A 13243-nucleotide genomic window follows, 5' to 3' on the forward strand; every position below is an offset into this window, starting at 1 on the left:
AAGCCTTTCACCGAAATTCTACAGCACTATCTACTGAGTAAGCAGGTGGCTGCTCCGCCAATCCCTACCTTAAAGTGCAGGCAGGCCGTCGCCTGGCGTCGCCTTCAGACTGGGACATCTCCACACCCGCTCCTGGTGAGCCATATCCTTCCAGGAGAACGATCAAACTACTTTATAAGCTCTGACTCCAGACCCAAACGGCAAGATTATGATTGGCCCATGCTCGACCCTTGCCAATAGGCCGACTAAACATCATCCGGCCGACCTAGGCCACCCACCTCAGCGCGAGGTCGGGAATTTACAAGTAATTAAGAACGGACGATTATCGAATCGGCATCGGGCCGATGAGTATGGCCGACTTGGCCAGCCTACTGCCGCGCTAGGGTCATGCATGGGCTGTGGCTCACCCACACTTGGCCCAACCACTTCGGTGGTACTCGCTGCCTGGTGGTTTATCCATGTATAATTATTGTCTACTCAACCATGGCCTATGATGTACCCATTAAAACGTCTGCAGTTCGATTGTGCATGGAAATTAGCGCTTCGGCAGTATTTTTAGATGCGCATCTTCTCCTCCAAGCGGGCTCTAAGTTTGTGGCATCAGCAATGGTGTTCTCCGGGCAGGTGAAAAGCAACCCATACGTATGTAGCTTAAAAAAGCCTGCGCATCGACAAATGTTTGTGTAAACTGCACTTTTTATTGGTTTTTCTTAAATAATCGAGGCAGGCTCTAAGCCCTCATAATAAAAATGTAGCACCTACAGCTTACTAAGTTTGTAAGGCTTCTCAGCAATTTATTCCGGCTTTCAGCTTCTATGCTGAGTTGAAGATGTCACGTTTCCCTGTTCGTTGTGCCCGCCGTCACATTAGTTCACTGTTACGAGCCATCGCTTGAGTGCGGCCGCAGCCTTCTTGGAGAGGACGTCACTCAGGGGCACGCTGTCTCTTCTCGGGTATCCTAGAAAATATACGAAGGAAAATATCAGCCTCCATTTCGTATTCATATGAATAATTTTCTAGCCTGTTAAAGTGATAAAAGGCTGTCACTCAAGCAAATATAAGGACCTTCAGTGAGATTAGTGGTAATTTTCGGTTATGTAGTCATCAGATGGTATCTGAAGTCAATTGAAATATGATGTGCATCATTTTTACACAAATACTGATTGTCCAAGCAACTTTGATCCAAGGGCTAAAAAAGGCATTTCAGAGGCAGGCGAAGGAAACCAGGTACATATAGCTGGAAGCTGCCTTGAGGGCCAAAGAAAATGTTTTGTTTGCAATCCTTAATTGACATTATTTACCTAAATTTATGATTATAGACTGACACAATAAATGGTGCTTGCTACTTTGAAGAGTACCGTCACAAACCCCCTTTCATTACAGGCGGTAAAGAAACCTCACCTCTGCATTTTTCCCCAGATACAGCAGGAAACCCCGAAAATACAAAAATGAGATGGCCGGAAAATACCATTGCTACCTTTGCTTGCCTCGACAGCCCTGTGCAGCCGAAGACCGATAAGTTGCCTATGGTTTCTTCGTTCGCGCTAGCACAACCGTTCAACAAGACTGTTTTTTACAGCTGAAAAATAATGTTAAACTTATTTATATCCTTGCCGCTTCGTAGTCATTATTCGCATTGCAAGGTGCGGCGCGCTCACTGTTACTCGCGCCTTTATGTGCGCCAAAGGGCCGACGCGAAGCAACCATCGCCAGCATATCGCCCTTACTTATGCATGGGGCCCCCCGTTATAGCGGCAGGTTCTTTCGTTCAAGTACTTTGTCTTCAAGGACATGCCCGAGTTTGATTCGAAAATTATGAGGCAGCTATGAAGGATTGGGAGATTTTCTAGGAACCGTTTTTGAATGCCTTTTCAAGCGTCATCCGAAAGGAAAGAGCCCAGACCATCATTCAGTCAAGACTTCAACTCCCTAACGAGCCTATCCTGGCATACGTTGAGGAGATGAAGCACCTCTTTCGCCGCGCCGACCCTAACATGACCGAAGGTGAGAGAGCCGAATTTTAATGCGAGGCTTTAAAGAACCGCTTTTTGCAGGTCTTGTCTGAAATCCGCCAACCGCCGTGGTGGAATTTGAAACGGAAGCATCTACCATCGAGAAGACGTTGGACACCCGGATGCGCCAATACGAGAGACCACTTCAACCGGACTACTCAAGCTACTAATCCAGCGCATCTGCAAGCGGAGAGAATCTTCGGGACCTCATCCGGGAGATCGTGCGAGAGCAGCGCCACAGATCGCTGCCATCATCACAACAACCCCAGATGGTGATGCTTGTGGACGCCGTACATCAAGAAGTCCAGCAGGCACCGGGCGTTCCTCAAGCGACGACTCCGACGGCTTCAGTGCATGAATCAGCAGCGATGAACTATGCTGTTTCATTACGTCGACCTGCACCCCGACGTGACCTTCCAAGCCAACGCGACCTCCCAAGCTCTCGTCTCTTCCATCCTGCCCCCGAAAGCCGCCCCTTGGCTCCTGCCCGCCAAGTCCACCAACGCTCACCAAGCCCCAGGAAATGCGACACCTGGAGGACATCTAACAACCTACCGCTCTGCTTCCATTGTGGTGAGGCCAGACACATCTCCGTCTCTGCCCGTACCAACGAATCGGTCTGCGTGGATTTGCTGTCGACGCTCCAAGACCACGACCAGGTGAACGACCGCATGAAATCGACCACTATCTACGTAGCGGTGAGATTGCGCCACCAAGCCGTCTGTTCAGGTCCCCATCGCCGTACAGGGCCCGCTTTGCGTCGCCAGGCCGTAACTACGATGAGAGTGCGCGGGGAAGGTCCCCAGGGCCGCGCAGGGGAAACTAAATAGAGCAACCTTTGGAGGTGAGGTTCCTTTAATGCAGACAACGACGTTGTCGTAGTCTGCATTAAAGCAACACACGACGACAAGGTCGACGAGATCGCGACCGGACTTGAAGTTGACATCGCGGCCCAGTGACGTTACGACGGTGTGCCTAGTCCACAAGCAGACATCGAACACCGAAGCCAACGTGCAATAGTAGACGTGAACAAGCGGCCTTGAGGTTACTGTCGACGGACGCACGGTTACCGCCTGAGTGGACACCGGTGCTGACTACTCTGTCATGACTGGAGCATTCGCCGCCCAGCTCAATATATTGACGACCACTTGTGACTGCCCATTATTCCGCACCGCTGGTGGCAATCCTTATTACAGCGTCGGGGCTATGCACCGCAAGGGTTACAGTAAATGGACGTATACCTACCCTACCAGCTTCGTCATCCTACAGCACTGTTTCCGCGACGTGATTCTGCGCATGGATTTTCTGAACGAACATCGAGCGATCATCGACCTCCGATCCAAGCTCCCATCAAGCTCTCTGCAGACAAATCCATAACTGCTACGGACGAAACACGTCGCTCTAAACGTCCTCGACGGAGAATTGACCGTGCCGCCCCGATCGAGCGTCGCAGTCAGCGTAGATAGCGCAGACATTGAAACCGCTGAAGGCATCGTCGAAGGAAATATCCAATTGCTCTTGACACGAGGTGTCGGCATCGCAAAAGGCATCGCGAAATTCCGGAAAGGACAAGCTCAGGTGCTGGTAAAAAACTTCACAGACGAATACCGGCATCTCAACTAGGGCACGACGATCGCTTTTCTCGACGAATTAGCGGACCTCAAAGACGTATTCGCCCTCCACGACCAACCACTGGAAGACGCACCGGATCAATTTCGTCAGCCCTCATTTGACATCAACCCGGCATTGGCCCGCAGCAGCATAGACCAGATGCACAGTATTCTTCGAAGCTACAGGGAGGGCTTCTCGTCATCATCGAAGGTACGACAAACACCACTGGCCAAGCACCGCATTATTAGCGGACGAACACGCCTGACCTCTGCGCCAAAGCCCCTATTGTGTGCCGCCGCGAGAACGTCAGGCATACGCGATTAGGTTGAGGAAATGCTGCGTGAGGACGTAATCCAGCCATCGAACCGCCCCTGGGCGGCACCAGTCATTTTGGTGAAGAAGAAAGACGGCACACTTCGCTTCTGCATTAATTACCGCCGTTTGAATAGCATAACTAAGAAGGAGTCTAAGCGCGTCCGCGCATCGACAGCACTCTCGACCGGCTCTGCAATGCAAGGTACTTTTTATTGATGGACCTGAAGAGCGGATATTGGCAAATTGAGATCGACGAAAGAGATCGCGAGAAGACAGAATTCATCACACCGGACGGCCTTTTTGAGTTTAAGGTGATGCCCTTTGGCCTCTGCTCCCCACCAGCCACGTTTCAACGAGTAAGGGACACAGTCCTGGCAGGCTTGAAGTGGTAAATTTGTTCGGTTATTTTGGACGACGTTGATGCCTTCTCGTCAAACTATGAAGCTCACGTAAAACGACTGCAAACAGTGCTAGAAGCCATCAAGTCATCGGGACTAACGCTAAAAGCAGAGAAGTGCCACTTCGTCTACGAAGAACTGCGGTTCCTGGGTAACATCGTTAGTACGGATGATGTTCGCCCAGACCCGGAGAAAACAAATGCTATCACAGAATTCGCACTGCCTGTCGACAACAAAGCTGTGCGCCAATTCCTTGGGTTGTGCGCTTATTATCGACGATTTGTCAGAAACTTTTCGCGCATTGCCGGACCGTTAACGCACCTTACAAAGGCTGACGTACCTTTTAAATGGGAAGCGCCGCAAGGAGAAGCCTTTGACGAACTCAAGCGCAGCCTGCAGTGCCCTCCTGTACTTGGCCACTTTGATGAAAACGCCGAGACCGAAATTCACACCGAGGCGGGCAGTGTGGGCCTAGGAGCCGTTCTCGTCCGTAAGAGTGCCGGACAGGAGAAAGTAATCGCCTACGCTAGCAGGTCCCTCACAAAAGCCGAAGTAGTGCCTCGAGAAGTAGTGCCTCGCGATCACCTGGGCTACTTCTAAGATTCGTTTATACCATTAGTTTAAGGCAGTAAGCGACAATCACGCGCTCTGCTGGCTGGCTAATTTGAGATACTTCTTGCCGCCTTGCCAGATGGAGCCTACGACTTCAAGAATTCGACTGCAGTTTATAAGTCAGGCCGGAAGCATTCCGACGCTGATTGCTTATCACGCGCTCCCGTCGACGCTTCCCCGAAGGACGATGACGACAACGCAGTTTTGGGACCGGTAAGCACCAGCAGTTTTGCATAAGAACAGCGATCAGAGCCTGAGCTGAAAGCGCTAGCTGATTACTCAGAAGGAGAGACCGCTTCCCCTCCTGGTGTGTTCAATCGACATTTATCATCGTTCGCGTTAAGCAACGGCCTCGCCGTGAAGAACTTCGCATCCAACAGGACCACGCAACTTCTTGTAGTGCCTGAACCCCTCTGGCAGGAAATTCTGTAGGCGTTGCATGATGAGCCCAAAGCAGGCCATCTCGGATTTGCATGGACGTTGCGTCGAATCCTTAAGAAGTACTACTGGCCGCAACTGCCTGTCGAAGTAGCCCACTACTTGAAGATATGTTGTGAGTGCCAACGACGCAAGACGCCGCCTATCATATTAGCAGGACTACTAAACCGATTCCGCCCCCAGACCTGCCCTTTCAACAAATTGGGATGGAACTCCTCGGCCCCTTTCCAGCTTCGTCTATGGGTAACAGGTGGATCATAGTGGCAACAGACTTCCTTACCCGTTATGCCGAAGGAAAAGCGCTGCCCAGTGCTACCGCGGCAGAAGATGCCAGACTTTTTGTCGAACAAATTATCTTGCGACACGGCGCCCCAGACGTGCTCATCACGGACAGGAGAACGGCGTTTACGGCAGCGTTGGCGCGAGCCATCCTGGAATACAGTCATACAAGCCATCGACGAACAACTGCGTACCATTCCCAGACCAACGGCCTTACGAAGCGCCTGAACAAAACGATCGCGGACATGATCGCCATGTACGTCGCTGCTACACGCAAGACCTTGGACGCCATCTTACCGTACGTGGTCTTCGCGTATATCACGGCAGTCCAGGAGACGACCAGAGCGACCTCGTTCAAGCTTGTGTACGGCAGGGACCCCACGACGACGCTCGACGCAATGCTGCCCAACGTCACCAGCGAGGACAACCTTGACGTCGCCGTCTACTTACAGCTTCCAGAGGAAGCCCGACGACTCACAAGGCTGCGTAATAAAGACCAACATCGCACCGACAGCCGACAATACAACTTACGACGATGCCACGCAGCGTACAATCGAGGAGACCAAGTGTGGGTTTGGACACCAATTTGCCGTCGCGGACTAAGTGAAATGTTGTTGCGTCGATACTTTTGGGCCGTAGAAAATCATTCGCCGCGTCGGACCACTGGACCATAAAGTCACTCCCGACGGAACGTCAGCATCACAACGGCGACGCACATGCCCAGAAATCGTACATGTTGTTCGTCTGAAGCCTTATCACGCGCGTTAATGAATCTTTGATTTTTCAACATTTTAATCTTACTATTTAAGTTACTTTATTTTGGAGCATCGAAGCTATGTTTTTAAGGAGGGAGTAATGCTGCAAAACCTTGAAAACTGTATTTTTGTTGTTTTTTTTCACAGCCGCCGGCATGCGGCCTCATCACTGTGATTCTGGCACGCGTATCAATTTTGTTATTTTCTTTGTCGCGAACGATGCGCCGTGATCTGTCTCGAAGATTCCGGTCACTTGCGTATGTTTCTACAATGTTCCAGGTTGTGCTAGTATGGGACGTTATCTAGATTGTTCTGAGCCGCCTTTAAATTGAGCGTTGAAGAGTTTGACGGGAATTTTTTGTTCGACGATCCACGAGCACGTTTGTTTATATCGCCGCCGCCGAGTCGCTTAGATCTTTTGCGGGCGCAAGTTAGCCCAATAAAGACTTTCCTTAGTGCAATCACCGACTCTTCATTTGTGTCATCGACCCTGGTCACCACCACGTGGCAATATCGACCACTATAATCCTGTCATAGTCATTGTTGTAAAGTTCCCCAAACTTAGGGGCCACAACGACCACTCTATGCCAAAGTGTATTCAATGTAGATAAGTCAGCTATACTAACAGAATCATGTCAATCAATGCATACAATGATGCGTGCAATGTTGGCGAGCAATCGCAGCGGGCAATAAAATATCGACCACTATAACCCATGATGGATACAATAGTGGGAATCCATGTCAACTAGTAGTGAAATATTGACCACCGTATGGCAGTAAATATTGCGAGTTGACCGCCCATCAATAATGGCAAGAGAGTATTGATGAACCTATGTAAAGATGTATGGTATCCTACGCTCGATGTCAGATACATTCGATACTGAAAAGCAATTATAATGGCATCGCAATATTCACCAATGTATGCCTTGACAGGTGCAATGCTGGCCAATCGTCATAGCTCATTGTGCAATATTGCCCACTAGAACCAACAAGTATACATTGTTGGGAAGCCATTAAGACCGGTGGCTGTCACCCGTTAATAATTAGAAGGGATTATTAACGATGAGCCCTTAACGGTGCGCACACTCCCAGGCACCCTTAGAGTGAGTGGATGTAGCTGTTTCCGTCGCGAAGGAGATGCCCTCGACCTGCGCGGCAAGCTCAGCCGGAATTCAACTACCTTATGGTGACAGAACAGGGTGGCCGTTTGGTGCCCAGCTGTCGCCGGTTCAAGCCAGAGTAAGGGTCGCAGTCAGAAGTAACAAACAAAACACAATTTATGAACAGCAAGAGACGGTACAAAGGAATACACAACGACACTTGAAATGCACAGACGAGAGGTTCACAGAATGCAAACGCAAAGCATGCAACTACAAAGGTATTGTTGCACTGTTGCAGTCCGACGCCTCGAGAATCACGATGTGGCCGCTATGCAAGACGAGCGCCGCTCCCTCGCAGGTCCGTGGGCTTGCCAGCAGCGGGTGATCCCCGGGAGTCCAGCCGAAGCACTAGCGAACACGTCGCAAACACTGGCTGACTGACTGACTGACTGACTGACTGACACAAGCGGCGCGGTCTCCATAAATAGGGCGTGCCGCGTCTGTCTGTTAAGGCGCGCTAAAGCTAGCGCGCACACACACTTGGCTTCGCTGGTTAAAGTGCTCCCTTTTCCTCCAGTCGAGCCGCGCGTCGTCATTGGCTAGGACCCGTAGAAAGTTCTGGAGAGCTCTGGCGTGTTCCAGACTGATGAATAACCGTCATCGCCGGGTGATGAGAAAGAGGGGTGACGGCGACGCGTACAAGGCGACGCGCTCTCTCGCGCGGCGAAGGAGGCTTTTGCCGAACTTTGTGAAGACTTCCATGCGGCGCCGCACGGGCCTCGCGCCGCCCCGGATGGATAAAAATGTGCGCCGATTTCGTGACACTGCCCCTCCCTTAAAGAATATTGTCCTACAATATTCACGAAAATCGCGCGTACATGCATGCGCTCACAAGCCACATTGGGCAAATGTCCACGCCACTCACACATTGCACAAATTTCACAAACTGCAATAACACATTACAAAATTCACACATCAATGCCATAATGTTCAAAAACATAGCAACTCACTATTGTTGACATACACATGAAAACTGAGCAACACAGAAACACACACCCTCTCAGATGAGAAGCGCACAAATCAAAGGCATACTTTCGTTTATACTTCCACACTCGGGATGCACCTGCTCTCTAAGACGTATCAGTTCCTCTCCATTTTTCAGGCATGCCAGCTTTCTTTCTCAGAAAGCACTGGCTTTTCTTTCTCACGCCTGTCCTGGCTCTTTTTCTGGTTCTAATGATACTTCTCATTCGTGATTTTATCTCGCTCCTCCCTCTACTCTTGAGTTCTGCTTTCCCATCAGAAGCTTGGCCAGAACTAGCGCAAACATGCCTAGGACCGCTTCTATTAGGCAGTCTCCTTCCTTCTCGGCTTGTGATTTATTCTTTGCGCTTGCGCTTCCAGTCCCTAATGAACTTCTTCCTTGTTTGTATTCGGGAGCTTTCTTGCTCGACTTCACTTGCCTTGGTAGGTTTGGATTCTTTTCTCTTCATTTTCGACTTCTTTGTTCACTCTGTTGGCCGAGACAGGTGTGCTCCGGATTCACTTGCATATTCAGGACATTGTGGTCTTGACGGAGCATCTCGTTGAGAATCATTTTGTTCTAACTTATTTCTTTCCAGTTTCTTCCTTTTCTTTACGGCCTTCAGTCGTACCTTCTTAGTGCAGGGCTCCTTTTCTACTGGGAGTTCATTCTCCTCACATTGTTTTATTTCTTCTTCCTCAAAGTTTTTTGAATTCTTTCATCGCAGTGCAGTCCTTGATTTCTTCCATATCTGAATCTATCAGCCTAGGATCTGCGCTGCCGTTCTCTCAGAAAACGTCTTTCTCGTCTTTCTCGGCGGGAGGGGGTTTCTCATCTTTCTCAGTGCGAAGAACCTCCTTAGTAGTAGTGCCGTCGCTCGAATCCTGCTATGAATTCCTGGAAGAATGCTGTCTTCAGTTTCAGCTCTATCTGAGCTTTCGGGCTCGCTGTTATTTGGCAGCTCTTCCTCTAGGTCACTAATGCACTTAGGCATGGTGCAATCTAACGTGGAGCTAGAATTCTGACCTTCCTCTTGAGGTGAAGAGCACATGCAAGAGCCTTCTGGCTCGACAACTGCCATTGCAGCTTCTGTGCAACCTGTCGTCTCAGAGGGAACAATCTCATTTTCCTGAGAAATTTTAGTTCCAGTAAAGTCTTCTGCTGAAATTTCTGTTGCAGGAACACGCTGCTCCACAACCTTATTCTGGCTGCTGTAGATAGTTTCTACAGCACCTGTGAATGTCAATGAATCACTCGTTTCACTGTACCTCCTAATATAAGGAAAGGTAACCTCCGGAGGCTCGGTGATACCTTTCAAACGCCGAACTTCAGCCAGCTTTTTGAGAAGGATATCTCTCTCTTTTAAGAATTATTTTCTTTTTCGGCCTGCTTCCTGAGCCATTCTTTTTTCTTTCTGCTCATTTCCTGAGCCATTCTTTCTCTCTTTCGGCTCTCTTCCTGAGCCATTCTGTTCCTCTCTCTTCTTCTTGTTTCTTTGCCTCTGCTTGTTCCCTTTGCCATTCTCTCTCTCGTTCTTCTCTCTGCCTCTCTCTTTCTTTCTCAGCCTCTTCTCTTTCCTTCTTAGCCTGTTCTAGAACCTCCCTTTCTTTTCGGTGCACCCATTCCCGCAGTTCAGCTCCTTTAAGACCTTTCTCTAGGCCTAACTCAATAATCTCCTTGAGATTCATCTTCAATCTGAACTGCCTAATGCTAGCACATAGCACTGCTTAATGGACCTTCACGCCCTCTTCAGTGCGGTACCTCCCGCTATCGCTCTGCTACTACACAGTTTACGACCTCTTCGTAAACAGTTCCAACTCGTTCTCGTCCTCTGCGCTTGAGAGCACCAAACGTCCTGTCGCGGACGCCAGACTAATTGTCACCCGTTAATAATTAGAAGGAATTATTAACGATGCTCCTTCAACAGTGCGCACACTCGCATGCACCCTTAGAGTGAATGGGGGGAGCTGTTCCGGTCGCGAAGGAGATGTCCTCGACCGCGGCAAGCTCAGCCGGTATTCAAGTACCTTGTAGTGACAGAAGGGGGTGGCCGTCTGGTGCCCAGCTGTCGCCGGTTCAAGCCAGAGTAAGGGTCGGAGTCAGAAGTAACAAACAAAACACAATTTATGCACAGCAAGAGAAGATACAAATGAATACACAATAACACTTGAAATGCACAGACGAGAGGTTCACAGAATACAAACACTAAGAATGCAACAACAAAGGTATTCAATAATACAGAGGCTTTACAACAAAGATCAAACACGAGAGAGTCACATAAACAAACACCAAATTGTTCACTGGGCAGTCCGACGCCTCGAGAGTCACGATGTGGCCGCCATGCAAGACGAGCGCCGCTCCCTCGCAGGTCCGTGGGCTTGCCAGCAGCGGGTGATCTCCGGGAGTCCAGCCAAAGAACTAGCGAACACGTCGCAAGCACTGGCTGACTGACTGACTACACAAGCGGCGCGGCCTCCATAAATGGGGCGCTCCGCGTCTGTCTGTTAAGGCGCGCATAACTAGCGCGCACACACACTTGACTTCGCTGGTTAAAGTGCTCCTTTTTGCTCCCGTCGAGCCACGCGTCGTCATTGGCTAGGACCCGTAGAAAATTCTGGAGGGCTCTGCGTATTCCAGACTGATGAATAACCGTCATCGTCGGGTGATGAGAAAGAGGGTGACGGCGACGAGTACAAAGCTACGCGCTCTCTCGCGCGGGGAAGGAGGCATTTCTCGAACTTTGTGGAGACTTCCATGGGACACCGCACGGGCCTCGCGCCGCGCCGGCTTGATAAAAATTTGCGCTGATTTCATGACAGTGGCATATAACATCAACCAATATGTGCCAAGATATATTAAATGTCGACAAGCCAGACAGCTATTCTCGCAGGACAATTTTTGCCATTGTATTCCATCGTCGACCATCTTACCTGCAACTATACCTGTTGGGAAGCCGTCGTGACTGGCAGGGGGTATTGATCAATGTATGCCAATATATATTGAATGTTAATAAGCCGCCAATACTAAATTGACAATAATTACTAATGCATGCCATGATATGTTCCCTGATCACACTGTAATTGCAACTGATGCGTCTGTGACTGCGCAGAAAGCAGCGATTAGAATTTTTTCAGAGCCTCTTTCCTTGAGTCCTTCGGTGCGTACCCCGGATTACACACCGATATTTTTAGCAAGGTTTATGGCAATTGGGCTAGCACTACTAAACGTTCCCTGCAGCCAATCAAAAATAAGTTTTCTATTAGACTCTCTTTTTGTTTTGTGGTCACTGGAGTTAGCACGGGATGCTCTTTTGAGCCACTCACTAAAGTATCTCATACCGAGGTGGGTGAAAGAAATACGCTTCATCTGGGTCCCCGGTCCCTGCGGTATTTTCGAGAACTAAGCGGCAGATTTCCTGGCCAAATCCGCTCTTGATGCATTTGTTACATGTACCATCGCTAATTTCACCATTTTTAGAATGTCCCGTTTTCAGCATTATCAATACCTAGCCACTTCATACAATGATCCCTTGCTATCTACAGCCAGCATCTCATATTTTTTAACAAAAGGACAAAGCGCTAACGACACATTCACAAGAGAGAGGACACGGACAAGCGCTTGTCCGTGTCCTCTCTCTTGTGAATGTGTCGTTAGCGCTTTGTCCTTTTGTTAAAAAATGCTGCACCAACTTGCCCAACAAAAAGTCCTTCTTGAGCATCTCATATACTCATGGAAAGTTAATTCATGTAAATAACGGCAGTGTGAGATAAAGATGACTCATAAGATGCAGGATTCCTCGCCTAAATATTTATTTATGTAGATGCGGGATCAGCCCTACAAAACTTTATGAGGCTTGCGGTGAGATTGAAATGATTGATCACTTCTTTCTCGCTTGCCGAAGGTTTTCACATCAGAGGAGGGAGCATTTAGAAATTTCAATTGCACGCTTGGGATTTACCTTGTCGGTCCCGCTTCTATTCTCCTTCGGTGCGAGTGCGAAAGTATTTGCGCTGCCTCAAATTTTTCAGTACTGGGTACATCACAGCTACGGACAGATTCCCTTGCTAATTGTATTCCAAATTTACAAACTTCCTTATTGTAACTTCGTATTTTTTCCTTTCAATCAATTTTGTGATCTTAAATCTTATGTTTTTGTTTAGTTGAAAATTACTTCAATGCACTAATTCAGTTTGTGTAGGACATTTGGCAGTCCACACTGAACCCTGGCCAATCGCCCTTCCTGGGTATCAAGGCAGAAGAAGAAGAAGAGCTCGTGGTATCTGGCCTTCCAGCGTTTCGAGCCGTTGAGAAATTGGGAGCCGTGAAAGGGCAACGATTCATACGCGCTGCAAGGTAGGCCTGTGCAATCACAATCGTGCACGAAGCGTTTTCCTAGCGAGCTGCGTCCTACAAACACATTGTTCTAGGCTGTAGTGGAATCCATCTGCTACGTAACCCTAGCCTTAGGGAGCGGTTTTATTTCATCCAGACAACGGCTAGAACTTACGGGCATAGTCAGAGTCGATCTGTACCGGCATCTACGAAGAATAACCCAAGATCGTCCTATTAAAATAGGTTTAGTTAGATTTAATGAGCTCTAACATGCAAAAGCGATTCAGGCTACAAGCGACGCTGTACTGTATGACTCCGGATTAATCCGCCCACTAAGGCTTTTAAAGTGCACTGATGTCGCACAGTA

The 13243-nt window shown here is 49.0% G+C and overlaps 1 protein-coding gene across 2 annotated transcripts in view; it reads left to right on the forward strand.

The window, feature by feature from the left end:
* Nucleotides 1-13243, forward strand: part of LOC146209514 (uncharacterized) — a 425568-nt gene that overhangs the window by 387194 nt on the left and 25131 nt on the right. The window contains exon 1 of one of the 2 annotated variants that reach the window (XR_014706555.1): nucleotides 12632-12897. The exons of the other annotated variant lie outside the window; for it this stretch is intronic. The gene's annotated coding sequence lies outside the window, so the exon portion shown is untranslated. Of the gene's footprint in view, nucleotides 1-12631; nucleotides 12898-13243 lie in introns of those variants that run through there. 2 annotated transcript variants of the gene reach the window in all.

This window comes from Amblyomma maculatum, chromosome 1 (genome assembly GCF_055883805.1).
Source record: "Amblyomma maculatum isolate TAMU_Amacu chromosome 1, ASM5588380v1, whole genome shotgun sequence".
Classification (NCBI taxonomy): domain Eukaryota; kingdom Metazoa; phylum Arthropoda; class Arachnida; order Ixodida; family Ixodidae; genus Amblyomma; species Amblyomma maculatum.